This window comes from Corythoichthys intestinalis, chromosome 13 (genome assembly GCF_030265065.1).
Source record: "Corythoichthys intestinalis isolate RoL2023-P3 chromosome 13, ASM3026506v1, whole genome shotgun sequence".
NCBI classification, from domain to species: Eukaryota; Metazoa; Chordata; class Actinopteri; order Syngnathiformes; family Syngnathidae; genus Corythoichthys; species Corythoichthys intestinalis.
In genome coordinates, this window is record NC_080407.1 from 24,848,096 (window position 1) to 24,874,766 (window position 26,671).

Consider the following 26,671-nt stretch of genomic DNA (forward strand, 5'->3'; position numbering starts at 1 on the left):
CAAAACCAAAATTAATCTTCTAACTGGGCCAATTCGACCAAGTGTGCCAACTATTGTGGCTCTATAAGCTCCCTGAGTCTCTGAAAAAAAATATTTCCTTTAAATGGCGAACAAAGGGTCGTCACGGCAACAGACAGAGACACGTGGACATGGGCCGTAAAAAAGTATTTTAATAGGTCTTGAAACTACAATGACCAACATGAAAAGAACTGGACATGTTTTGGAAAAACGAGTGACTTTATATCGCCACTAGTTGGCGCTGTAGGGTTGATGCAAATGACCCCTACAAGGCCCTTCAGGGTATGACTCTCAACAAGCACGGGAAGTTTGGCGCAGATATCTTGTATATCTGCCGAGTTATGACTGTTCAAAGTTTTTGGAGAGAAAAATTGTTGACAGTCATTTTCACTTTCCTGTTTGGACCCCTCCGCTTCAACGAAACTTCAATATTTTTCATCAGGCACCTGAAGACAGGTCTTAAGGTTTCCCTTATGCAGGTTTGAAGTAGATTGATTTTTTCCCTTTAGAGGAGGAGTGTGTCCCGTAAAAAAGGGCATTTCCTGTTCCCACTAGGAGGCGCCAGGCACAAATGGTAAATTTTCAATCCAGTCCTGCTCAGGCTGGTATACCTCGCACACATGCCAGATTTAAAATAGATTGAACGTTGTATGAGGGAGTTATCAGTCATTTTCCGAATTCGGTGTTTTGGCGAAAAAATGGAAGAATTTGGCGCCCCGCCCAGGTCAGGCCCGTGAATGAAAACACACCATTTTTATAACTTAAGATTTCATATGCCTCATGAACAGTCTCACCAATTTTGAGAATGATCAAACTAATTCCCTAGGTGCCAAGGTGTAAAATGTGCACACTGTAAATCGATAAAAAGTTCACATTCAATCCAAAATACCCGATTTCCTGTAGGATTTGGAATGTGTGTGCAAGAGACTTTTTGGAGCAGTTTTGCACAAAGTTTTGACTCTCCAAATTTCATCACTCTATGTTAGAAAAACCTAAATGGAGAGGCCTTTTTGAAAATTTCAAGGGGGCGCCACTGAGCCATTTTGTTAAATTGTTTCGTAACGTTGCAAGATTATCGAACGTTATCCAAAGCCGCATGTATGTGCAAATTTTGGTGAGTTTTTATGCATATTCAAGCCTCCAAATGTAAACTCTTACTGTGAACCCATGAAAATTTCACATTCGACCCAAAATACCCGATTTCCTGTTGGATTTGGAATATGGGTGCAAGAGACTTTTTGGAGCAGTTTTGCATAAGGTATCTACTCCCCAAATTTCCTTGCTCTATGTTGAAAAAACCCAATAGGAAAGGCCTTTTTTAAAACTTCTTTCTGTCGCCACTAGTTGGCACTGTAGAGTTGATGCAAATGACCCCTACAAGAACCTTCAGGGTATGACTCTCAACAAACACGGAAAGTTTGGCGCAGATATGTTGCATATCTGCCGAGTTATGACTGTTCAAAATTTTTGGCGAGACAAATTGTTGACGGTCATTTTCACTTCCAGTTTGGACCTCTCCGCTTCAACGAAACCTCAATATTTTTCATCAGGGACCTGAACACATGTCTTGAGGCTCCCCTGAAACAGGTTTGAGGTCAATAGATTTTTTTCCCTTGGAGGAGGAGCCTGTCTCGTAAAGAAGGCCATTTCCTGTTCCCACTAGGGGGCGCCAGGCCTAATGGGTAATATTTCAATGCAGTCGTGTTCAGGCTGGGATATTTCATATACATGCTAGAAATGAAAAAGATTGAACGTTGTATCACGGAGTTTTTAATCATTTTCTGAATTTGGTATTTTGCCCAAAAATGGCCGACTTTGGGACCACGCCCAGGTCAGACCCTTGAGTGAAAACTCACCATTTTGAAAACTTAAGATCTCATATGTCTCCTGAATAGTCTGACCAATTTTGAAGACGATCCAACTATTTTCTTCAGCGACAAGGTCTCAAATGTAAATCGATAAAATTTCACATTTGATCCAAAATTTCTGGCTTCCAGTTGGGTTTGGAATATGGGTGCAAGAGACTTTTTGGAGCAGTTTTGCACAATGTATCGACTCGCCAAATTTCATCGTTCTACGTTGAAAAAACCTAATAGGAAAGGCCTTTTTTAAAATTTCAAGGGGGCGCCACTGAGCCATTTTGTTAAATTTTTTTGTAGATTATCAAAATTTACGCAAAGTTGCATGTATGTGCAAATTTTGGTGAGTTTTCGTGCATGTTCAGGCCTCCAAATGTAAACTCAAACTGTGAACCGATAAAAATTTCACATTTGATCCAAAATATCCGATTTCCTGTTGGATTTGGAATATGGGTGCAAGAGGCTTTTTTGAACAGTTAGGCATAAGGTATCTACTCCCCAAATTTCATTGCTCTACGTTGAAAACCTGAGAGGAGAGGCCTTTTTGAAAATTTTAAGGGTCAAGGGGGCGCCACTGAGCCATTTTTTGACATTTTTTCAAAACGACACAAGATTATCGAAATTTACGCAAAGCCGCACGTTTGTGCAAATTTTGGTGACTTTTCGTGCATGTTCAGGCCTCCAAATTGGCCATTTTCATTTGCCCTGAAAAAAGAAGAATAATAATAAATATATAAGTCTTACCGGAGTATAAGTCGCAATTTTGGGGGAAATGTACTTGATAAAATCCAACACATAGAACAGATATGTCATCTTGAAAGGCAGTTTAATATAAAAATACAATAGAGAACAACATGCTGAATAAATCTACAGTGTACAGTGCATAAACAACGAAATGCGAATATACTGTCCTCACCAGGACGCTACCGCTCGGTCCTGGCTATATACAGCGAACTCCAAAAAGACAATGCTGGACGTCCGCATAATTTGTTGAATCAATTTGGTCCTCGATAGCAAACAGGTTCACATCAACGTAAATAAATGATAATTAGGTACTATTGCAGCAATAACATAACAGATTAGCATGCGTTCGCTAGCATTAGCACACCATTCAAACAACCACACAACTGGCTGTAAGTGTCCGCTCGCGGGTGGAAAACACACAACAACAACAGAAAAGATGATACACGCAGGCGTTGCCTCTGTAGAGATATTTTAAAAGCATAAACAATGAACGTAGCTTCGCAGCCGTCTTTCCCTCTCGCTAACTCGCCCACTCACTCACTCACTCACTCACTCACTCACTCACTCACTCACTCACTCACTCACTCACTCACTCACTCACTCACTCACTCACTCACTCAGAGCTACGTAGCTGTCTGTCTTCTTCTGGTGTGCGAGCGCTCTTCTTCACGTAAACAAGTGCGAGTGCGCTCCCAGGTGGGCGTGAAAGCGCCACAAACTAAATGCATCCATTTCAATTTAAAAAAGTCAATTATACAATTGAACATACATTGCCAAAGGCAGAACGCGAACGTGGCCATAGCTATTAAGAGTTATTCAGATAACTATAGCATGCTAACAAGTTTACAAAACCATTAGTCCAAAACACCAAAATAACATGGGAAATTTTATCATAATGTGTTAATAATTTCACACATAAGTCGCTGCTGAGTATAAGTCGCACCCCAAAGCAAAATATGAAAAAAAACGCGACTTATAGTCATTTACTGAATTGTATTGTCAAAAATAAGACACATTTGCTCCCCTGGCCAGGAAAGGGCCGTGAATGAAATGTCACCATTTTGATAACCTAACATCTCATATGTGTCAATAATAGTCTGACCAATTTTGAGAAGCATTCAACTTACTGCCTCGGCGTAATGGTGTCAAACGTGCATGCTGGTTTTAGACAAAAATGCCATGTTGTGCAAGATTCAATCCCTAATACCCGATTTCCTGTTGGGTTTGGAATATGGGTGCAAGAGACTTTTTGGAGCAGTTTTGCACAACGTATCCACTCCCCAAATTTCATCACTCTACGTCGAAAAAAACTAATAGGACAGGCCTTTTTTAAAAATTGAAGGGGGCGCCACTGAGCCATTTTATTACATCTTTTGGCAATGTTGCTAAATTCATGAAATTTACATGAAGCCGCATGTATGTGCAAATTTAGGTGAGTTTTCGAGCATGTTCAGACCTGGAAATTGGCCATTTTGTGACAAAATGCCGAGGGTCTTTTCACTTTCCTGTTTGGGTACTGCTACATCAACGAAAACTCAATATTTTTCATCATATACCTAAAGACATGTCTTAAGGCTCCCCTGATGCAGGTTTGAGGTCAATTGATGTTTTTCACCAGGAGGAGGAGCCTTTCTCGTAAAAATGGGTGTTTCCTCTTCCCACAAGGGGGCGCCAGGCCTAATGGAAAATATTTCAATGCAGTCGTGTTCAGGTTAAGACACCTTACACGCATGCCAAATATGAAAAAGATTGGACCTTGTATCAGGAAGTTATTAATCATTTACTGAAATTGGCGCGTTGCCAAAAAAACACCCGACTTTGGTACCCCGCCCAGGTTAGGCCCGTGGACGAAAACTCACCATTTTCACAACTTAATATCTCATATGTCTCATGAAGACGTACACCAATTTTGAGGAAGATCCAACGTACTGGCTCGGCGCAATGGTCTGAAACGTGCATGCTGGTTTTCGCCCAAAATGCTATGTTTTTCAACATTCAATCCAAAATATCCGATTTCCTGTTGGGTTTGGAATATGGGTGCTGCAGACTTTTTGAAGCGTCTCTGGACAACGTATCCACTCCCCAAATTTCATCGCTCTACGTTGAAAAACATCAAAGCAAAGGGCATTTTTAAAATTTCAAGGGGGCGCCACTGAGCCATTTTTTTATTTTTTTAAAAAACGTTGCTAAATTTTCGAAATTTTCGCGAAGCCGGATGTATATGCAAAATTTGGTGAGTTTTTGAGCATGTTCAGGCCTTCAAATTGGCCATTTTCATTTGCCATGAAAAAATAATAATAATAATAATAACTAGGCCTGCAAGCAGGACTGAACGGGCCCTCGCAATCTAGCGCAACTCGGACGTCACGCAACTCGGACTGTGTGCAGGTCAGGCTGGTGGCAGATCCTCCTCTCTAATTATCTCATTAGAACCTAACATGCTCGAAAGTCGCCTATTTACATTCCCACACCCAAGAGATAAAAACCCCTATTGGAGAGAGTACTACAAAAAAGGAGCCACTACTGAGCTGTGCAGCCAAGCCCTTATTCAAAACCCAAAATTAATCTTCTAACTCGGCCAATTCGACCAAGTGTGCCAAATACTGTGGCTCTATAAGCTGCCTGAGTCTCTGAAAAAAAATATTTCCTTTAAATGGCGAACAAAGGGTCGTCACGGCAACAGACAGAGACACGTGGACATGGGCCGTAAATAAGTATTTTAATAGGTCTTGAAACTACAATGACCAACCTGAAAAGAACTGAACATGTATTGGAAAAACGAGTGACTTTCTATTGCCACTAGTTGGCGCTGTAGGTTTGATGCAAATGACCCCTACAAGGCCCTTCAGGGTATGACTCTCAACAAGCACGGGAAGTTTGCCGCAGATATGTTGTATATCTGCCGAGTTATGACTGTTCAAAATTTTTGGAGAGAAAAATTATTGACAGTCATTTTCACTTTCCTGTTTGGACCCCTCCGCTTCAACGAAACTTCAATATTTTTCATCAGGCACCTGAAGACAGGTCTTAAGGCTTCCCTTATGCAGGTTTGAGGTCGATTAATTTTTTCCCTTGGAGGAGGAGTGTGTCACCGTAAAAAAGGGCATTTCCTGTTCCCACTAGGAGGCGCCAGGCACAAATGGTAAATTTTCAATCCAGTCGTGCTCAGGCTGGTATACCTCACACACATGGCAGATTTAAAATAGATTGAACGTTGTATGAGGGAGTTATCAGTCATTTTCCGAATTCGGTGTTTTGGCGAAAAAATGGCCGACTTTGGCACCCCGCCCAGGTCAGGCCCGTGAATGAAAACACACCATTTTGATAACTTAAGATTTCATATGCCTCATGAACAGTCTCGCCAATTTTGAGAATGATCAAACTAATTCCCTAGGTGCCAAGGTGTAAAATGTGCACACTGTAAATCGATAAAAAATTCACATTCAATCCAAAATACCCGATTTCCTGTTGGGTTTGGAATACGCATGCAAGAGACTTTTTGGAGCAGTTTTGTACAAGGTATTGACTCTCCGAATTTCATCCATCTACGTTGAAAAAACCTAAATGGAGAGATCTTTTTGAAAATTTCAAGGGGGCGCCACTGAGCCATTTTGTTACATTTTTTCGTAACGTTGCAAGATTATTGAACGTTATGCAAAGCCGCATGTATGTCGAAATTTTTGTGAGTTTTCGTGCATGTTCAAGCCTCCAAATGTAAACTCCTACTGTGAACCGATAAAAATTTCACATTTGATCCAAAATACCCGATTTCCTGTTGGATTTGGAATACGGGTGCAAGAGACTTTTTGGAGCAGTTTTGCATAAGGTATCTACTCCCCAAATTTCCTCGCTCTATGTTGAAAAAAACCAATAGGAAAGGCCTTTTTTAAAACTTCTTTCTGTCGCCACTAGTTGGCACTGTAGAGTTGATGCAAATGACCCCTACAAGAACCTTCAGGGTATGACTCTCAACAAACACGGAAAGTTTGGCGCAGATATGTTGCATATCTGCCGAGTTATGACTGTTCAAAGTTTTTGGCGAGACAAATTGTTGACGGTCATTTTCACTTCCAGTTTGGACCTCTCCGCTTCAACGAAACCTAAATATTTTTCATCAGGCACCTGAACACATGTCTTGAGGCTCCCCTGAAACAGGTTTGAGGTCAATAGATTTTTTTCCCTTGGAGGAGGATCCTCTCTCGTAAAGAATGCCATTTCCTGTTCCCACTAGGGGGCGCCAGGCCTAATGAGTAATATTTCAATGCAGTCGTGTTCAGGCTGGGATATCTCATATACATGCTAGAAATGAAAAAGATTGAACGTTGTATCACGGAGTTTTTAATCATTTTCTGAATTTGGTATTTTGCCTAAAAATGGCCAACTTTGGGACTACGCCCAGGCCAGACCCTTGGATGAAAACTCACCATTTTGAAAACTTAAGATCTCATATGTCTCCTGAATAGTCTGACCAATTTTGAAGACGATCCAACTATTTTCTTCAGCGACAAGGTCTCAAATGTAAATCAATAAAATTTCGCATTTGATCCAAAATTTCCGACTTCCTGTTGGATTTGGAATATAGGTGCAAGAGACTTTTTGGAGCAGTTTTACACAATGTATCGACTCACCAAATTTCATCATTCTACGTTGAAAAAACCTAATAGGACAGGCCTTTTTGAAAATTTCAAGGGGGCGCCACTGAGCCTTTTTGTTAATTTTTTTCAAAGATTATCAAAATTTACGCAAAGTTGAACATATGTGCACATTTTGGTGAGTTTTCGTGCATGTTCAGGCCTCCAAATGTGAACTCCAACTGTGAACCGAAAAAATTTCAGATTCGATCCAAAATAACCGATTTCCTGTTGGATTTGGAATATGGGTGCAAGAGGCTTTTTTGAGCAGTTAGGCATAAGGTATCTACTCCCCAAATTTCATTGCTCTACGTTGAAAACCTGAGAGGAGAGGCCTTTTTGAAAATTTTAAGGGTCAAGGGGGCGCCACTGAGCCATTTTTTGACATTTTTTCAAAACGACGCAAGATTATCGAAATTTACGCGAATCTGCACGTATGTGCAAATTTTGGTGACTTTTCGTGCATGTTCAGGCCTCCAAATTGGCCATTTTCATTTGCCATGAAGAAAGAAGAATAATAATAATAATAATAATAATAATCCTTTGCATTACAATAGGGCCTTCGCACGCCTAGTGCTCGGGCCCTAACTAGGCCTGCAAGCAGGACTGAACGGGCCCTCGCAATCTAGCGCAACTCGGACGTCATGCAACTCGGACAGTGTGCAGGTCAGGGTGGTGGCAGATCGTCCTCTCTAATCATCTCATTAGAACCTAACATGCGCGAAAGTTGCCTCTTTACATTCACACACCTAAGAGATAAAAACCCCTATTGGACAGAGGACTACAAAAAAGGAGCGAATAAAGGGTCATCACAGCAACAGACAGAGACATGTGGACATGGGCCGTAAAATAAGTATTTTAAAAGGTCTTGAAACTACAATGACCAACCTGAAAAGAACTGGACATATATTTAAAAAAATGAGTGACTTTCTATTGCCACTAGTTGGCGCTGTAGGGTTGATGCAAATGACCCCTACAGGACCCTTCAGACTATGACTCAACAAGCACGATATGTTTGGCGCAGATATGTTGTAGAAGTTATGACTGTTCAAAACTTGTGGTGAGACGAAATGGCTTCAGTCATTTTTACTTCTCCTGTTGGACCCTTCTGCTTCAACCAAACCTCAGTATTTTTCATCAGGCACCTGAACACATGTCTTCAGGCTCCCCTGATGCAGGTTTGAGGTGAATAGATTTTTTTTTCCTTGGAGGAGGAGCCTGTTTCGTAAAAAAGGCATTTCCTGTTCCCACTAGGGGGCGCTAGGCCTAATGAGTAATATTTCAATGCACTCGTGTTCAGGGTGGGATCCCGCACATACATGCCAGATATGAAAAAGATTGAACGTTGTTTCAAGGAGCTATTAGTCCTTTACTGAATTTGTCATTTTGCCGAAAAAATGGCCGACTTTGGCACCACGCCCAGGTCAGACCCATGAATGAAAACACACCATTTTGAAAAGTTTAGATTTCATAGGTCTCCTGAATTGTCTAACCAATTTTGAAGATGATCCAATTGATTCCCTCTGTGACAAGGTCTCAAATGTGCACCCTGTTAATTGATAAAAATTTCACATTCGATCCAAAATACCCGATTTCCTGTTGGGTTTGGAATATGGGTGCAAGAGACTTTTTGGAGCAGTTTTGCACAAGGTATCGACTCCCCAAATTTCATTGCTCTACGTTAAAAAAACCTAATAGGAAACGCCTTTTTGAAAAATTCAAGGGGGCGCCACTGAGCCATTTTGTTACATTTTTTTGTAACGTTGCAAGATTATCGAAATCCACACAAAGCCGCATGTATGTGCAAAATTTGGTGAGTTTTCGTGCATGTCCAGGCCTCCAAATGTAAACTGTACTAGAAATGGACAGAAATTTCACATTTGATCCAAAATACCCGATTTTCTGTTGGATTTGGAATATGGGTGCAAGAGGCTTTTTTGAGCAGTTAGGCATAAGGTATCTACTCCCCAAATTTCATTGCTCTACGTTGAAAAAACCCAACAGGAAAGGCCTTTTTTAAAACTTCTTTCTGTCGCCACTAGTTGGCACTGTAGAGTTGATGCAAATGACCCCTACAAGAACCTTCAGGGTATGACTCTCAACAAACACGGAAAGTTTGGCGCAGATATGTTGCATATCTGCCGAGTTATGACTGTTCAAAGTTTTTGGCGAGACAAATTGTTGACGGTCATTTTCACTTCCAGTTTGGACCTCTCTGCTTCAACGAAACCTCAATATTTTTCATCAGGCACCTGAACACATGTCTTGAGGCTCCCCTGAAACAGGTTTGAGGTCAATAGATTTTTTTCCCTTGGAGGAGGAGCCTGTCTCGTAAAGAAGGCCATTTCCTGTTTCCACTAGGGGCGCCAGGCCTAATGGGTAATATTTCAATGCAGTCGTGTTCAGGCTGGGATATCTCATAAACATGCTAAAAATGAAAAAGATTGAACGTTGGATCACGGAGTTTTTAATCATTTTCTGAATTTGGTATTTTGCCTGAAAATGGCCGACTTTGGGACCACGCCCAGGCCAGACCCTTGAATGAAAACACACCATTTTGAAAACTTAAGATCTCATAGGTCTCCTGAATAGTCTGACCAATTTTGAAGACCATCCAACTTTATCCTTCAGCGACAAGGTCTCAAATGTAAATCGATAAAATTTCGCATTTGACCCAAAATTTCCAGCTTCCTGTTGGGTTTGGAATATGGGTGCAAGAGACTTTTTGGAGCAGTTTTGTACAATGTATCGACTCACTAAATTTCATTGTTCTACGTTGAAAAAACCTAATAGGAGAGGCCTTTTTGAAAATTTCAAGGGGGCGCCACTGAGCCATTTTGTTAAATTTTTTTGTAGATTATCAAAATTTACGCAAAGTTGAATGTATGTGCAAATTTTGGTGAGTTTTCGTGCATGTTCAAGCCTCCAAACGTAAACTCCAACTGTGAACCGAAAAAATTTCACATTCGATCCAAAATACCCGATTTCCTGTTGGATTTGGAATATGGGTGCAAGAGGCTTTTTTGAACAGTTAGGCATAAGGTATCTACTCCCCAAATTTCATTGCTCTACGTTGAAAACCTGAGAGGAGAGGCCTTTTTGAAAATTTTAAGGGTCAAGGGGGCGCCACTGAGCCATTTTTTGACATTTTTTCAAAACGACGCAAGATTATCGAAATTTACGCGAATCTGCACGTATGTGCAAATTTTGGTGACTTTTCGTGCATGTTCAGGCCTCCAAATTGGCCATTTTCATTTGCCATGAAGAAAGAAGAATAATAATAATAATAATAATAATAATCCTTTGCATTACAATAGGGCCTTCGCACGTCTAGTGCTCGGGCCCTAATAATAATAATCCTTCGAAGAACAATAGGGCCTCGCACGCTGAGAGTGCTCGGGCCCTAATAATAATAACTAGCCCTGCAAGCAGGACTGACGGGCCCTCGCGTATGGCGCAACTCGGACGTCAAACAAAGTCGGAGGGCAGGCAGGTCGGGGCGGTGGCAGTCGACAACAGACAGATATCCAGGCAGATATATTGCATGTCTGAATGTTCAGAATTAGTGGGGAGAGAAAATGGCGACGGTCATGATGACTTTCTTATCGGACCACTCTGCTTTAACAAAACAAAAGTGTTTATTAGGCACCTGAACACGGTCATTATGACTTTCCTATTGGACCCCTCTGCTTTAAGGAAACAAAAGTCTTACCGGAGTATAAGTCGCATTTGTGGGTGAAATTTACTTGATAAAATCCAACACATAGAACAGATATGTCATCTTGAAAGGCAATTTAATATAAAGATACAATAGAGAACAACATGCTGAATAAATGTACAGTGTACAGTGCATAAACAACGAAATGCGAATATACTGTCCTCACCAGGACGCTACCGCTCGGTCCTGGCTATAGACAGCGAACTCCAAAAAGACAATTCTGGATGTCCGCATAATTTGTTGAATCAGTTTGGTCCTCGATAGCAAACAGGTTCACATCACCGTAAATAAATGATAATTACGTACTATTACAGCAATAATGTAACAGATTAGCATGCGTTCGCTAGCATTAGCACACCATTCAAACAACCACACAACTGGCTGTAAGTGTCCGCTCGCGGGTGGAAAACACACAACAACAGAAAAGATGATACACGCAGGCGTTGCCTCTGTAGAGATATTTTAAAGGCATAAACAATGAACGTAGGTTCGCAGCCGTCTTTCTCTCTCGCTAACTAGTCCACTCACTCACTCACTCACTCACTCACTCACTCACTCACTCACTCACTCACTCACTCACTCACTCACTCACTCACTCAGAGCTACGTGGCTGTCTGTCTTCTTCTGGTGTGCGAGCGCTTATTCACGTAAACAAGTGCGAGTGCGCTCCCAGGTGGGCGTGAAAGCGCCACAAACTAAATGCATCCATTTCAATATAAAAAAGTCAATTATACAATTGAACATACATTGCCAAAGGCAGAACGCGAACGTGGCCATAGCTATTAACAGTTATTCAGATAACTATAGCATGCTAACAAGTTTACAAAACCATCAGTCCAAAACACCAAAATAACACGGGAAATTATATCATAATGTGTTAATAATTTCACTCACCAGGGGGCACCAGGCCTAATGGTTTTGTAAACCTGTTAGCATGCTATAGTAATCTGAATAACTGTTAATAGCTATGGCCACGTTCGCGTTCTGCCTTTGGCAATGTATGTTCAATTGTATAATTGACTTTTTTATATTGAAATGGATGCATTTAGTTTGTGGCGCTTTCACGCCCAACTGGGAGCGCACTCGTTATTATTATTTTTTCATGGCAAATGAAAATGGCCATAGCTATTAAGAGTTATTCAGATAACTATAGCATGCTAACAAGTTTACAAAACCATTAGTCCAAAACACCTAAATAACATGGGAAATGTTATCATAATGTGTTAATAATTTCACACATAAGTCACTGCTGAGTATAAGTCGCACCCCAAACCAAAATATGAAGAAAAAAAAACACGACTTATAGTCGGAAAAATACAGTAGTCTTTTACTGAATTGTATTGTCAAAAATAAGACACATTTGCTCCCCTGCCCAGGAAAGGGCCGTGAATGAAATGTCACCATTTTGATAACCTAACATCTCATATGTGTCATGAACATTCATTCATTCATTCATTTTCCATGCCGCTTTTCCTCACGAGGGTCGCGGAGGTGCTGGAGCCTATCCCAGCTAACTCGGGGCAGTAGGCAGGGGACACCCTGAACTGGTTGCCAGCCAATTGCAGGGCACAAGGAGACATACAACCATTCACGCGCACACTCATACCTACGGACAATTTAGAGTGCTCAATCAGCCTACCATGCATGTTTTTGGGATGTCTGACCAATTTTGAGAAGCATTCAACTTACTGCTTCGGCGTAATGGTCTCAAACGTGCATGCAGGTATTTGACAAAAATGCAAGATTCAATCCATAATACCCGATTTCCTGTTGGGTTTGGAATATGGGTGCAAGAGACTTTTTGGAGCAGTTTTGCACAACGTATCCACTCCCCAAATTTCATCACTCTACGTCGAAAAAAACTAATAGGACAGGCCTTTTTTAAAAATTGAAGGGGGCGCCACTGAGCCATTTTATTACATCTTTTGGTAATGTTGCTAAATTCATGAAATCTACATGAAGCCACATGTATGTGCACATTTTGGTGAGTTTTCGAGCATGTTCAGACCTCGAAATTGGCCATTTTGTGACAAAATGCCGAGGGTCTTTTCACTTTCCTGTTTGGATACTGCAACATCAACGAAAACTCAATATTTTTCATCAGATACCTAAAGACATGTCTTAAGGCTCCCCTGATGCAGGTTTGAGATCAATTGATGTTTTTCACCAGGAGGAGGAGCCTTTTTCGTAAAAAAGGGTGTTTCCTCTTCCCACAAGGGGGCGCCAGGCCTAATGGAAAATATTTCAATGCAGTCGTGTTCAGGTTAAGACACCTTACATGCATGCCAAATATGAAAAAGATTGGACCTTGTATCAGGAAGTTATTAATCATTTACTGAAATTGGCGCGTTGCCAAAAAAACACCCGACTTTGGTACCCCGCCCAGGTCAGGCCCGTAGACGAAAACTCACCATTTTCACAACTTAGTATCTCATATGTCTCATGAACACTTACACCAATTTTGAGGAAGATCCAACGTACTGGCTCGGCGCAACGGTCTGAAACGTGCATGCTGGTTTTCGCCCAAAATGCTATGTTTTTCAACATTCAATCCAGAATATCCCATTTCCTGTTGGGTTTGGAATATGGGTGCTTTAGACTTTTTGAAGCGGTTCTGGACAACGTATCCACTCCCCAAATTTCATCGCCCTACGTTGAAATACATCAAAGCAAAGGGCATTTTGAAAATTGCAAGGGGGCGCCACTGAGCCATTTTTTAATTTTTTTTGTAAACGTTGCCAAATTGTCGAAATTTTCGCGAAGCCGGATGTATGTGCAAATTTTGGTGAGTTTTTGAGCATGTTCAGGCCTTCAAATTGGCCATTTTCATTTGCCATGAAAAAAAAATAATAATAACTAGGCCTGCAAGCAGGACTGAACGGGCCCTCGCAATCTAGCGCAACTCGGACGTCACGCAACTCGGACTGTGTGCAGGTCAGGGTGGTGGGAGATCCTCCTCTCTAATCATCTCATTAGAACCCAACATGCTCGAAAGTCGCCTATTTACATTCCCACACCCAAGAGATAAAAACCCCTATTGGAGAGAGTACTACAAAAAAGGAGCCACTACTGAGCTGTGTAGCCAAGCCCTTATTCAAAACCAAAATTAATCTTCTAACTGGGCCAATTCGACCAAGTGTGCCAACTATTGTGGCTCTATAAGCTCCCTGAGTCTCTGAAAAAAAATATTTCCTTTAAATGGCGAACAAAGGGTCGTCACGGCAACAGACAGAGACACGTGGACATGGGCCGTAAAAAAGTATTGTAATAGGTCTTGAAACTACAATGACCAACATGAAAAGAACTGGACATGTTTTGGAAAAACGAGTGACTTTCTATCGCCACTAGTTGGCGCTGTAGGGTTGATGCAAATGACCCCTACAAGGCCCTTCAGGGTATGACTCTTAACAAGCACGGGAAGTTTGGCGCAGATATCTTGTATATCTGCCGAGTTATGACTGTTCAAAGTTTTTGGAGAGAAAAATTGTTGACAGTCATTTTCACTTTCCTGTTTGGACCCCTCCGCTTCAACGAAACTTCAATATTTTTCATCAGGCACCTGAAGACAGGTCTTAAGGTTTCCCTTATGCAGGTTCGAGGTAGATTGATTTTTTCCCTTTAGAGGAGGAGTGTGTCCCGTAAAAAAGGGCATTTCCTGTTCCCACTAGGAGGCGCCAGGCACAAATGGTAAATTTTCAATCCAGTCCTGCTCAGGCTGGTATACCTCACACACATGCCAGATTTAAAATAGATTGAACGTTGTATGAGGGAGTTATCAGTCATTTTCCGAATTCGGTGTTTTGGCGAAAAAATGGAAGAATTTGGCGCCCCGCCCAGGTCAGGCCCGTGAATGAAAACACACCATTTTTATAACTTAAGATTTCATATGCCTCATGAACAGTCTCACCAATTTTGAGAATGATCAAACTAATTCCCTAGGTGCCAAGGTGTAAAATGTGCACACTGTAAATCGATAAAAAGTTCACATTCAATCCAAAATACCCGATTTCCTGTAGGATTTGGAATGTGTGTGCAAGAGACTTTTTGGAGCAGTTTTGCACAAAGTTTTGACTCTCCAAATTTCATCACTCTATGTCAGAAAAACCTAAATGGAGAGGCCTTTTTGAAAATTTCAAGGGGGCGCCACTGAGCCATTTTGTTAAATTGTTTCGTAACGTTGCAAGATTATCGAACGTTATCCAAAGCCGCATGAATGTGCAAATTTTGGTGAGTTTTTATGCATATTCAAGCCTCCAAATGTAAACTCTTACTGTGAACCCATGAAAATTTCACATTCGATCCAAAATACCCGATTTCCTGTTGGATTTGGAATATGGGTGCAAGAGACTTTTTGGAGCAGTTTTGCATAAGGTATCTACTCCCCAAATTTCCTTGCTCTATGTTGAAAAAACCCAATAGGAAAGGCCTTTTTTAAAACTTCTTTCTGTCGCCACTAGTTGGCACTGTAGAGTTGATGCAAATGACCCCTACAAGAACCTTCAGGGTATGACTCTCAACAAACACGGAAAGTTTGGCGCAGATATGTTGCATATCTGCTGAGTTATGACTGTTCAAAATTTTTGGCGAGACAAATTGTTGACGGTCATTTTCACTTCCAGTTTGGACCTCTCCGCTTCAACGAAACCTCAATATTTTTCATCAGGGACCTGAACACATGTCTTGAGGCTCCCCTGAAACAGGTTTGAGGTCAATAGATTTTTTTCCCTTGGAGGAGGAGCCTGTCTCGTAAAGAAGGCCATTTCCTGTTCCCACTAGGGGGCGCCAGGCCTAATGGGTAATATTTCAATGCAGTCGTGTTCAGGCTGGGATATCTCATATACATGCTAGAAATGAAAAAGATTGAACGTTGTATCACGGAGTTTTTAATCATTTTCTGAATTTGGTATTTTGCCCAAAAATGGCCGACTTTGGGACCACGCCCAGGTCAGACCCTTGAGTGAAAACTCACCATTTTGAAAACTTAAGATCTCATATGTCTCCTGAATAGTCTGACCAATTTTGAAGACGATCCAACTATTTTCTTCAGCGACAAGGTCTCAAATGTAAATCGATAAAATTTCACATTTGATCCAAAATTTCCGGCTTCCTGTTGGGTTTGGAATATGGGTGCAAGAGACTTTTTGGAGCAGTTTTGCACAATGTATCGACTCGCCAAATTTCATCGTTCTACGTTGAAAAAACCTAATAGGAAAGGCCTTTTTGAAAATTTCAAGGGGGCGCCACTGAGCCATTTTGTTAAATTTTTGTGTAGATTATCAAAATTTACGCAAAGTTGCATGTATGTGCAAATTTTGGTGAGTTTTCGTGCATGTTCAGGCCTCCAAATGTAGACTCCAACTGTGAACCGATAAAAATTTCACATTTGATCCAAAATATCCGATTTCCTGTTGGATTTGGAATATGGGTGCAAGAGGCTTTTTTGAACAGTTAGGCATAAGGTATCTACTCCCCAAATTTCATTGCTCTACGTTGAAAACCTGAGAGGAGAGGCCTTTTTGAAAATTTTAAGGGTCAAGGGGGCGCCACTGAGCCATTTTTTGACATTTTTTCAAAACGACACAAGATTATCGAATTTTACGCAAAGCCGCACGTATGTGCAAATTTTGGTGACTTTTCGTGCATGTTCAGGCCTCCAAATTGGCCATTTTCATTTGCCCTGAAAAAAGAAGAATAATAATAATAATAATAATAATCCTTTGCAAAACAATAGGGCCTTCGCACGCTCAGTGCTCGGGCCCTAATTATGACTTTCCTATGGGACCCCTCTGCTTTAACAAAACAAAATTGTTTATTAGGCACCTGAACACGGTCATTATGACTTTCCTTTTGGACCCCTCTGCTTTAACGAAACAAAATTGTTGATCAGGCACCTGAACACATGTCTTAAGGCTCCCCTGATTCAGGTTTGAGGTCAACTGATTTTTGTCCCTGAGAAGCAGGAGCCTTTCTCTTTAACTAAAAGTGTGTTTCCTGTTCCCACTAGGGGGCGCCAGGCGTAATGAGTAATATTTCAATAAAGTCATGTGCAGGCTGAAATACTTCACATTCATGCCAAATATGAAAAAGATTGCACCTTCAATCAGGAAGTTATTACCGTATTTTTCGGACTACAAGTCGCACCTGAGTATAAGTCGCACAAGCCAGAAAATGCCCAACAAAGAGAATAAAAACATATATAAGTCTTACCGGAGTATAAGTCGATATTTTGGGGGAAATTTCCTTGATAAAATCCAACACATAGAACAGATATGTCATCTTGAAAGGCAGTTTAATATAAAAATACAATAGAGAACAACATGCTGAATAAATGTACAGGGTACAGTGCATAAACAACGAAATGCGAATATACTGTCCTCACCAGGACGCTACCGCTCGGTCCTGGCTATATACAGCGAACTCCAAAAAGACAATGCTGGACGTCCGCATAATTTGTTGAATCAATTTGGTCCTCGATAGCAAACAGGTTCACATCAACGTAAATAAATGATAATTAGGTACTATTGCAGCAATAACGTAACAGATTAGCATGCGTTCGCTAGCATTAGCACACCATTCAAACAACCACACAACTGGCTGTAAGTGTCCGCTCGCGGGTGGAAAACACACAACAACAACAGAAAAGATGATACACGCAGGCGTTGCCTCTGTAGAGATATTTTAAAAGCATAAACAATGAACGTAGGTTCGCAGCCGTCTTTCCCTCTCGCTAACTCGCCCACTCACTCACTCACTCACTCACTCACTCACTCACTCACTCACTCACTCACTCACTCACTCACTCAGAGCTACGTAGCTGTCTGTCTTCTTCTGGTGTGCGAGCGCTCTTCTTCACGTAAACAAGTGCGAGTGCGCTCCCAGGTGGGCGTAAAAGCGCCACAAACTAAATGCATCCATTTCAATATAAAAAAGTCAATTATACAATTGAACATACATTGCCAAAGGCAGAACGCGAACGTGGCCATAGCTATTAAGAGTTATTCAGATAACTATAGCATGCTAACAAGTTTACAAAACCATTAGTCCAAAACACCAAAATAACATGGGAAATTTTATCATAATGTGTTAATAATTTCACACATAAGTCGCTGCTGAGTATAAGTCGCACCCCAAACCAAAATATGAAAACAACCGCGACTTATAGTCCGAAAAATACAGTAGTCATTTACTGAATTGTATTGTCAAAAATAAGACACATTTGCTCCCCTGCCCAGGAAAGGGTCGTGAATGAAATGTCACCATTTTGATAACCTAACATCTCATATGTGTCATGAACAGTCGGACCAATTTTGAGGAGCATTCAACTTACTGCCTCGGCGTAATGGTCTCAAACGTGCACGCAGGTTTTTGACAAAAAATGCCATTTGCTCCCCTGTCCAGGAAAGGGTCGTGAATGAAATGTCACCATTTTGATAACCTAACATCTCATATGTGTCATGAACAGTCGGACCAATTTTGAGGAGCATTCAACTTACTGCCTCGGCGTAATGGTCTCAAACGTGCACGCAGGTTTTTGACAAAAAATGCCATGTTCTGCAAGATTCAATCCATAATACCTGATTTCCTGTTGGGTTTGGAATATGGGTGCAAGAGACTTTTTGGAGCAGTTTTGCACAACGTATCCACTCCCCAAATTTCATCACTCTACGTCGAAAAAAACTAATAGGACAGGCCTTTTTTAAAAATTGAAGGGGGCGCCACTGAGCCATTTTATTACATCTTTTGGCAATGTTACTAAATTCATGAAATTTACATGAAGCCGCATGTATGTGCACATTTTGGTGAGTTTTCGAGCATGTTCAGACCTTTAAATTGGCCATTTTGAGACAAAATGCCGAGGGTCTTTTCACTTTCCTGTTTGGGTACTGCTACATCAACGAAAACTCAATATTTTTTGTCAGATACCTAAAGACATGTCTTAATGCTCCCCTGATGCAGGTTTGAGGTCAATTGATGTTTTTCACCAGGAGGAGGAGCCTTTCTCATAAAAAAGGGTGTTTCCTCTTCCCACAAGGGGGCGCCAGGCCTAATGGAAAATATTTCAATGCAGTCGTGTTCAGGTTAAGACACCTTACACGCATGCCAAATATGAAAAAGATTGGACCTTGTATCAGGAAGTTATTAATCATTAATGAAATTGGCGCGTTGCCAAAAAAACACCCGACTTTGGTACCCCGCCCAGCTCAGGCCCGTGGACGAAAACTCACCATTTTCACAACTTAGTATCTCATATGTCTCATCAACACTTTCACCAATTTTGAGGAAGATCCAACGTACTGGCTCGGCGCAATGGTCTGAAACGTGCATGCTGGTTTTCGCCCAAAATGCTATGTTTTTCAACATTCAATCCAAAATATCCCATTTCCTGTTGGGTTTGGAATATGGGTGCTGCAGACTTTTTGAAGCGTCTCTGGACAATGTATCCACTCCCCAAATTTCATCGCTCTACGTTGAAAAACATCAAAGCAAAGAGCATTTTTAAAATTGCAAGGGGGCGCCACTGAGCCATTTGTTGCTTTTTTTTTTAAACGTTGCAAAATTTTCGAAATTTTCGCGAAGCCGGATGTATGTGCAAATTTTGGTGAGTTTTTGAGCATGTTCAGGCCTTCAAATTGCCCATTTTCATTTGCCATGAAAAAATAATAATAATAATAATAATAACTAGGCCTGCAAGCAGGACTGAACGGGCCCTCGCAATCTAGCGCAACTCGGACGTCACGCAACTCGGACTGTGTGCAGGTCAGGGTGGTGGCAGATCCTCCTCTCTAATCATCTCATTAGAACCTAAGATGCTCGAAAGTAGCAAAAACCCCTATTGGAGAGAGTACTACAAAAAAGGAGCCACTACTGAGCTGTGTAGCCAAGCCCTTATTCAAAACCCAAAACTAATCTTCTAAGTGGGCCAATTCGACCAAGTGTGCCAAATATTGTGGCTCTATAAGCTGCCTGAGTCTCTGAAAAAAAATATTTCCTTTAAATGGCGAACAAAGGGTCGTCACGGCAACAGACAGAGACACGTGGACATGGGCCGTAAATAAGTATTTTAATAGGTCTTGAAACTACAATGACCAACCTGAAAAGAACTGAACATGTATTGGAAAAACGAGTGACTTTCTATCGCCACTAGTTGGCGCTGTAGGTTTGATGCAAATGACCCCTACAAGGCCCTTCAGGGTATGACTCTCAACAAGCACGGGAAGTTTGGCGCAGATATGTTGTATATCTGCCGAGTTATGACTGTTCAAAGTTTTTGGAGAGAAAAATTGTTGACAGTCATTTTCACTTTCCTGTTTGGACCCCTCCGCTTCAACGAAACTTCAATATTTTTCATCAGGCACCTGAAGACAGGTCTTAAGGCTTCCCTTATGCAGCTTTGAGGTAGATTGATTTTTTCCCTTTAGAGGAGGAGTGTGTCCCGTAAAAAAAGGGCATTTCCTGTTCCCACTAGGAGGCGCCAAGCACAAATGGTAAATTTTCAATCCAGTCCTGCTCAGGCTGGTATACCTCACACACATGCCAGATTTAAAATAGATTGAACGTTGTATGAGGGAGTTATCAGTCATTTTCCGAATTCGGTGTTTTGGCGAAAAAATGGCCGACTTTGGCACCCCGCCCAGGTCAGGCCCGTGAATGAAAACACACCATTTTGATAACTTAAGATTTCATATGCCTCATGAACAGTCTCGCCAATTTTGAGAATGATCAAACTAATTCCCTAGGTGCCAAGGTGTAAAATGTGCACACTGTAAATCGATAAAAATTTCACATTCAATCCAAAATACCCGATTTCCTGTTGGGTTTGGAATATGCATGCAAGAGACTTTTTGGAGCAGTTTTGTACAAGGTATCGACTCTCCGAATTTCATCCCTCTACGTTGAAAAAACCTAAATGGAGAGGCCTTTTTGAAAATTTCAAGGGGGCGCCACTGAGCCATTTTGTTACATGTTTTCGTAACGTTGCAAGATTATTGAACGTTATGCAAAGCCACATGTATGTCCAAATTTTTGTGAGTTTTCGTGCATGTTCAAGCCTCCAAATGTAAACTCCTACTGTGAACCGATAAAAATTTCACATTCGATCCAAAATACCCGATTTCCTGTTGGATTTGGAATACGGGTGCAAGAGACTTTTTGGAGCAGTTTTGCACAAGGTATCGACTCCCCAAATTTCATCACTCTCTGTCAAAAAAACCTAATAGGAAACGCCTTTTTGAAAAATTCAAGGGGGCGCCACTGAGGCATTTTGCTACATTTTTTCGTAACATTGCAAGATTATCGAACGTTATCTAAAGCCGCATGTATGTGCAAATTTTTACGAGTTTTTGTGCATATTCAAGCCTCCAAATGTAAACTCCTACTGTGAACCCATGAAAATTTCACATTCGATCCAAAATACCCGATTTCCTGTTGGATTTGGAAAATGGGTGCAAGAGACTTTTTGGAGCAGTTTTGCATAAGGTATCTACTCCCCAAATTTCCTTGCTCTATGTTGAAAAAACCCAATAGGAAAGGCCTTTTTTAAAACTTCTTTCTGTCGCCACTAGTTGGCACTGTAGAGTTGATGCAAATGACCCCTACAAGAACCTTCAGGGTATGACTCTCAACAAACACGGGAAGTTTGGCGCAGATATGTTGTATATCTGCCGAGTTATGACTGTTCAAAGTTTTTTGCGTGACAAATTGTTGACGTTCATTTTCACTTTCCTGTTTGGACCCCTCCGCCTCAACAAAACCTCAATATTTTTCATCAGGCACCTGAACACAGGTCTTAAGGCTCCCCTGATGCAGGTTTGAGGTCAACAGATTTTTTTCCCTTGGAGGAGGAACCTGTCTCGTAAAAAAAGGCATTTCCTGTTCTCACTAGGGGGCGCTAGACCTAATGGGTAATATTTCAATGCACTCGTGTTAAGGGTGGGATACCACACATACATGCCAAATATGAAAAAGATTGAACGTTGTGTCAAGGAACTATAAGTCATTTACTGAATTTGTCATTTTGCCGAAAAAATGGTCGACTTTGGCACCACGCCCAGGTCAGACCCGTGAATGAAAACGCACCATTTTCAAAACTTAAGATTTCATATGTCTCCTGAACAGTCTCACCAATTTTGAAGATGATCCAACTAACTCCCTCGGCGAAAAGGTCTCAAATGTGCACCCTGTAAATCGATAAAAATTTCATATTTGATCCAAAATAACCGATTTCCTGTTGGGTTTGGAATATGCGTGTAAATGCTTTTTTGGAGCGGTTTTGGACAAGGTATAGACCCCCCAAATTTCATTGCTCTACGCTGACAGACCCTAATGTTATAGGCCAATTTTAAAATTTCAAGGGGGCGCCACTGAGCCATTTTGTTATATTTTTTTGCAACGTTGCAAAATTATCGAAATTTACAATTTTCCGGACGTATGTGCAAATTTTGGTGACTTTTCGTGCATGTTCAGGCCTCCAAATTGGCCGTTTTCATTTGCCCTGAAAAAAAAAAAAAAATAAAAAAATAAAAAAAAAAATAATCCTTTGCAAAACAATAGGGCCTTCGCACGCTTAGTGCTCGGGCCCTAATAATAATCCTTCGAAGAACAATAGGGCCTCGCACGCTGAGAGTGCTCGGGCCCTAACTAGCCCTGCAAGCAGGACTGAACGGGCCCTCGCGTATGGCGCAACTCGGACGTCAAACAAAGTCGGAGGGCAGGCAGGTCGGGGCGGTGGCAGTCGACAACAGAAAGATATCCAGGCAGATATATTGCATGTCTGAATGTTCAGAATTAGTGGGGAGAGAAAATGGCGACGGTCATTATGACTTTCCTATTGGACCCCTCTGCTTTAACGAAACAAAATTGTTGATCAGGCACCTGAACACATGTCTTAAGGCTCCGCTGATTCAGGTTTGAGGTCAATTGATTTTTGTCCCTGAGAAGCAGGAGCCTTTCTATTTAATTAAAAGGGTGTTTCCTGTTCCCACTAGGGGGCGCCAGGCGTAATGGGTAATATTTCAATAAAGTCATGTGCAGGCTGAAATACTTCACATTCATGCCAAATATGAAAAAGAGCGCACCTTCAATCAGGAAGTTATTACCGTATTTTTGGGACTACAAGTCGCACCTGAGTATAAGTCGCACAAGCCATAAAATGCCCAACAAAGAGAAAAAAAACATATATAGGTCGCACCGGAGTATAAGTCGCATTTTTGGGGGAAATTTACTTGATAAAATCCAACACATAGAACAGATATGTCATCTTGAAAGGCAATTTAATATAAAAATACAATAGAGAACAACATGCTGAATAAATGTACAGTGTACAGTGCATAAACAACAAAATGCGAATGTACTGTCCTCACCAGGACGCTACCGCTCGGTCCTGGCTATATACAGCGAACTCCAAAAAGACAATGCTGGACGTCCGCATAATTTGTTGAATCGATTTGGTCCTCGATAGCAAACAGGTTGACATTAACGTAAATAAATGATAATTAGGTACTATTACAGCAATAACGTAACAGATTAGCATGCGTTTGCTAGCATTAGCACACCATTCAAACAACCACACAACTGGTTGTAAGTGTCCGCTCGCGGGTGGAAAACACACAACAACAACAGAAAAGATGATACACGCAGGCGTTGCCTCTGTAGAGATATTTTGAAAGCATAAACAATGAACTTAGGTTCGCAGCCGTCTTTCCCTCTCGCTAACTCGCCCACTCACTCACTCACTCACTCACTCACTCACTCACTCACTCACTCACTCACTCACTCACTCACTCACTCACTCACTCACTCACTCACTCACTCAGAGCTACGTAGCTGTCTGTCTTCTTCTGGTGTGCAAGCGCTCTTCTTCACGTAAACAAGTGCGAGTGCGCTCCCAGGTGGGCGTGAAAGCTCCACAAACTAAATGCATCCATTTCAATATAAAAAAGTCAATTATACAATTGAACATACATTGCCAAAGGCAGAACGCGAACGTGGCCATAGCTATTAAGAGTTATTCAGATAACTATAGCATGCTAACAAGTTTACAAAACCATTAGTCCAAAACACCAAAATAACATGGGAAATTTTATCATAATGTGTTAATAATTTCACACATAAGTCGCTGCTGAGTATAAGTCGCACCCCAAACCAAAATATGAAAACAACCGCGACTTATAGTCCGAAAAATACAGTAGTCATTTACTGAATTGTATTGTCAAAAATAAGACACATTTGCTCCCCTGCCCAGGAAAGGGTCGTGAATGAAATGTCACCATTTTGATAACCTAACATCTCATATGTGTCATGAACAATCTGACTAATTTTGAGGAGCATTCAACTTACTGCTTCGGCGTAATGGTCTCAAACGTGCACGCAGGTTTTTGACAAAAAATGCCATGTTCTGCAAGATTCAATCCATAATACCTGATTTCCTGTTGGGTATGGAATATGGGTGCAAGAGACTTTTTGGAGCAGTTTTGCACAACGTATCCACTCCCCAAATTTCATCACTCTACGTCGAAAAAAACTAATAGGACAGGCCTTTTTTAAAAATTGAAGGGGGCGCCACTGAGCCATTTTATTACATCTTTTGGCAATGTTGCTAAATTCATGAAATTTACATGAAGCCGCATGTATGTGCACATTTTGGTGAGTTTTCGAGCATGTTCAGACCTTGAAATTGGCCATTTTGAGACAAAATGCCGAGGGTCTTTTCACTTTCCTGTTTGGGTACTGCTACATCAACGAAAACTCAATATTTTTTGTCAGATACCTAAAGACATGTCTTAATGCTCCCCTGATGCAGGTTTGAGGTCAATTGATGTTTTTCACCAGGAGGAGGAGCCTTTCTCATAAAAAAGGGTGTTTCCTCTTCCCACAAGGGGGCGCCAGGCCTAATGGAAAATATTTCAATGCAGTCGTGTTCAGGTTAAGACACCTTACACGCATGCCAAATATGAAAAAGATTGGACCTTGTATCAGGAAGTTATTAATCATTAATGAAATTGGCGCGTTGCCAAAAAAACACCCGACTTTGGTACCCCGCCCAGCTCAGGCCCGTGGACGAAAACTCACCATTTTCACAACTTAGTATCTCATATGTCTCATCAACACTTTCACCAATTTTGAGGAAGATCCAACGTACTGGCTCGGCGCAATGGTCTGAAACGTGCATGCTGGTTTTCGCCCAAAATGCTATGTTTTTCAACATTCAATCCAAAATATCCCATTTCCTGTTGGGTTTGGAATATGGGTGCTGCAGACTTTTTGAAGCGTCTCTGGACAATGTATCCACTCCCCAAATTTCATCGCTCTACGTTGAAAAACATCAAAGCAAAGAGCATTTTTAAAATTGAAAGGGGGCGCCACTGAGCCATTTGTTGCTTTTTTTTAAAAACGTTGCTAAATTTTCGAAATTTTCGCGAAGCCGGATGTATGTGCAAATTTTGGTGAGTTTTTGAGCATGTTCAGGCCTTCAAATTGCCCATTTTCATTTGCCATGAAAAAATAATAATAATAATAATAATAATAATAATAATAATAATCCTTCGAAGAACAATAGGGCCTCGCACGCTGAGAGTGCTCGGGCCCTAACTAGCCCTGCAAGCAGGACTGACGGGCCCTCGCGTATGGCGCAACTCGGACGTCAAACAAAGTCGGAGGGCAGGCAGGTCGGGGCGGTGGCAGTCGACAACAGACAGATATCCAGGCAGATATATTGCATGTCTGAATGTTCAGAATTAGTGGGGAGAGAAAATGGCGACGGTCATGATGACTTTCTTATGGGACCCCTCTGCTTTAACAAAACAAAAGTGTTTATTAGGCACCTGAACACGGTCATTATGACTTTCCTATTGGACCCCTCTGCTTTAAGGAAACAAAAGTCTTACCGGAGTATAAGTCGCATTTGTGGGTGAAATTTACTTGATAAAATCCAACACATAGAACAGATATGTCATCTTGAAAGGCAATTTAATATAAAGATACAATAGAGAACAACATGCTGAATAAATGTACAGTGTACAGTGCATAAACAACGAAATGCGAATATACTGTCCTCACCAGGACGCTACCGCTCGGTCCTGGCTATAGACAGCGAACTCCAAAAAGACAATTCTGGATGTCCGCATAATTTGTTGAATCAATTTGGTCCTCGATAGCAAACAGGTTCACATCACCGTAAATAAATGATAATTACGTACTATTACAGCAATAATGTAACAGATTAGCATGCGTTCGCTAGCATTAGCACAGCATTCAAACAACCACACAACTGGCTGTAAGTGTCCGCTCGCGGGTGGAAAACACACAACAACAGAAAAGATGATACACGCAGGCGTTGCCTCTGTAGAGATATTTTAAAGGCATAAACAATGAACGTAGGTTCGCAGCCGTCTTTCTCTCTCGCTAACTAGTCCACTCACTCACTCACTCACTCACTCACTCACTCACTCACTCACTCACTCACTCACTCACTCACTCACTCACTCACTCACTCACTCACTCACTCACTCAGAGCTACGTGGCTGTCTGTCTTCTTCTGGTGTGCGAGCGCTTATTCACATAAACAAGTGCGAGTGCGCTCCCAGGTGGGCGTGAAAGCGCCACAAACTAAATGCATCCATTTCAATATAAAAAAGTCAATTATACAATTGAACATACATTGCCAAAGGCAGAACGCGAACGTGGCCATAGCTATTAACAGTTAT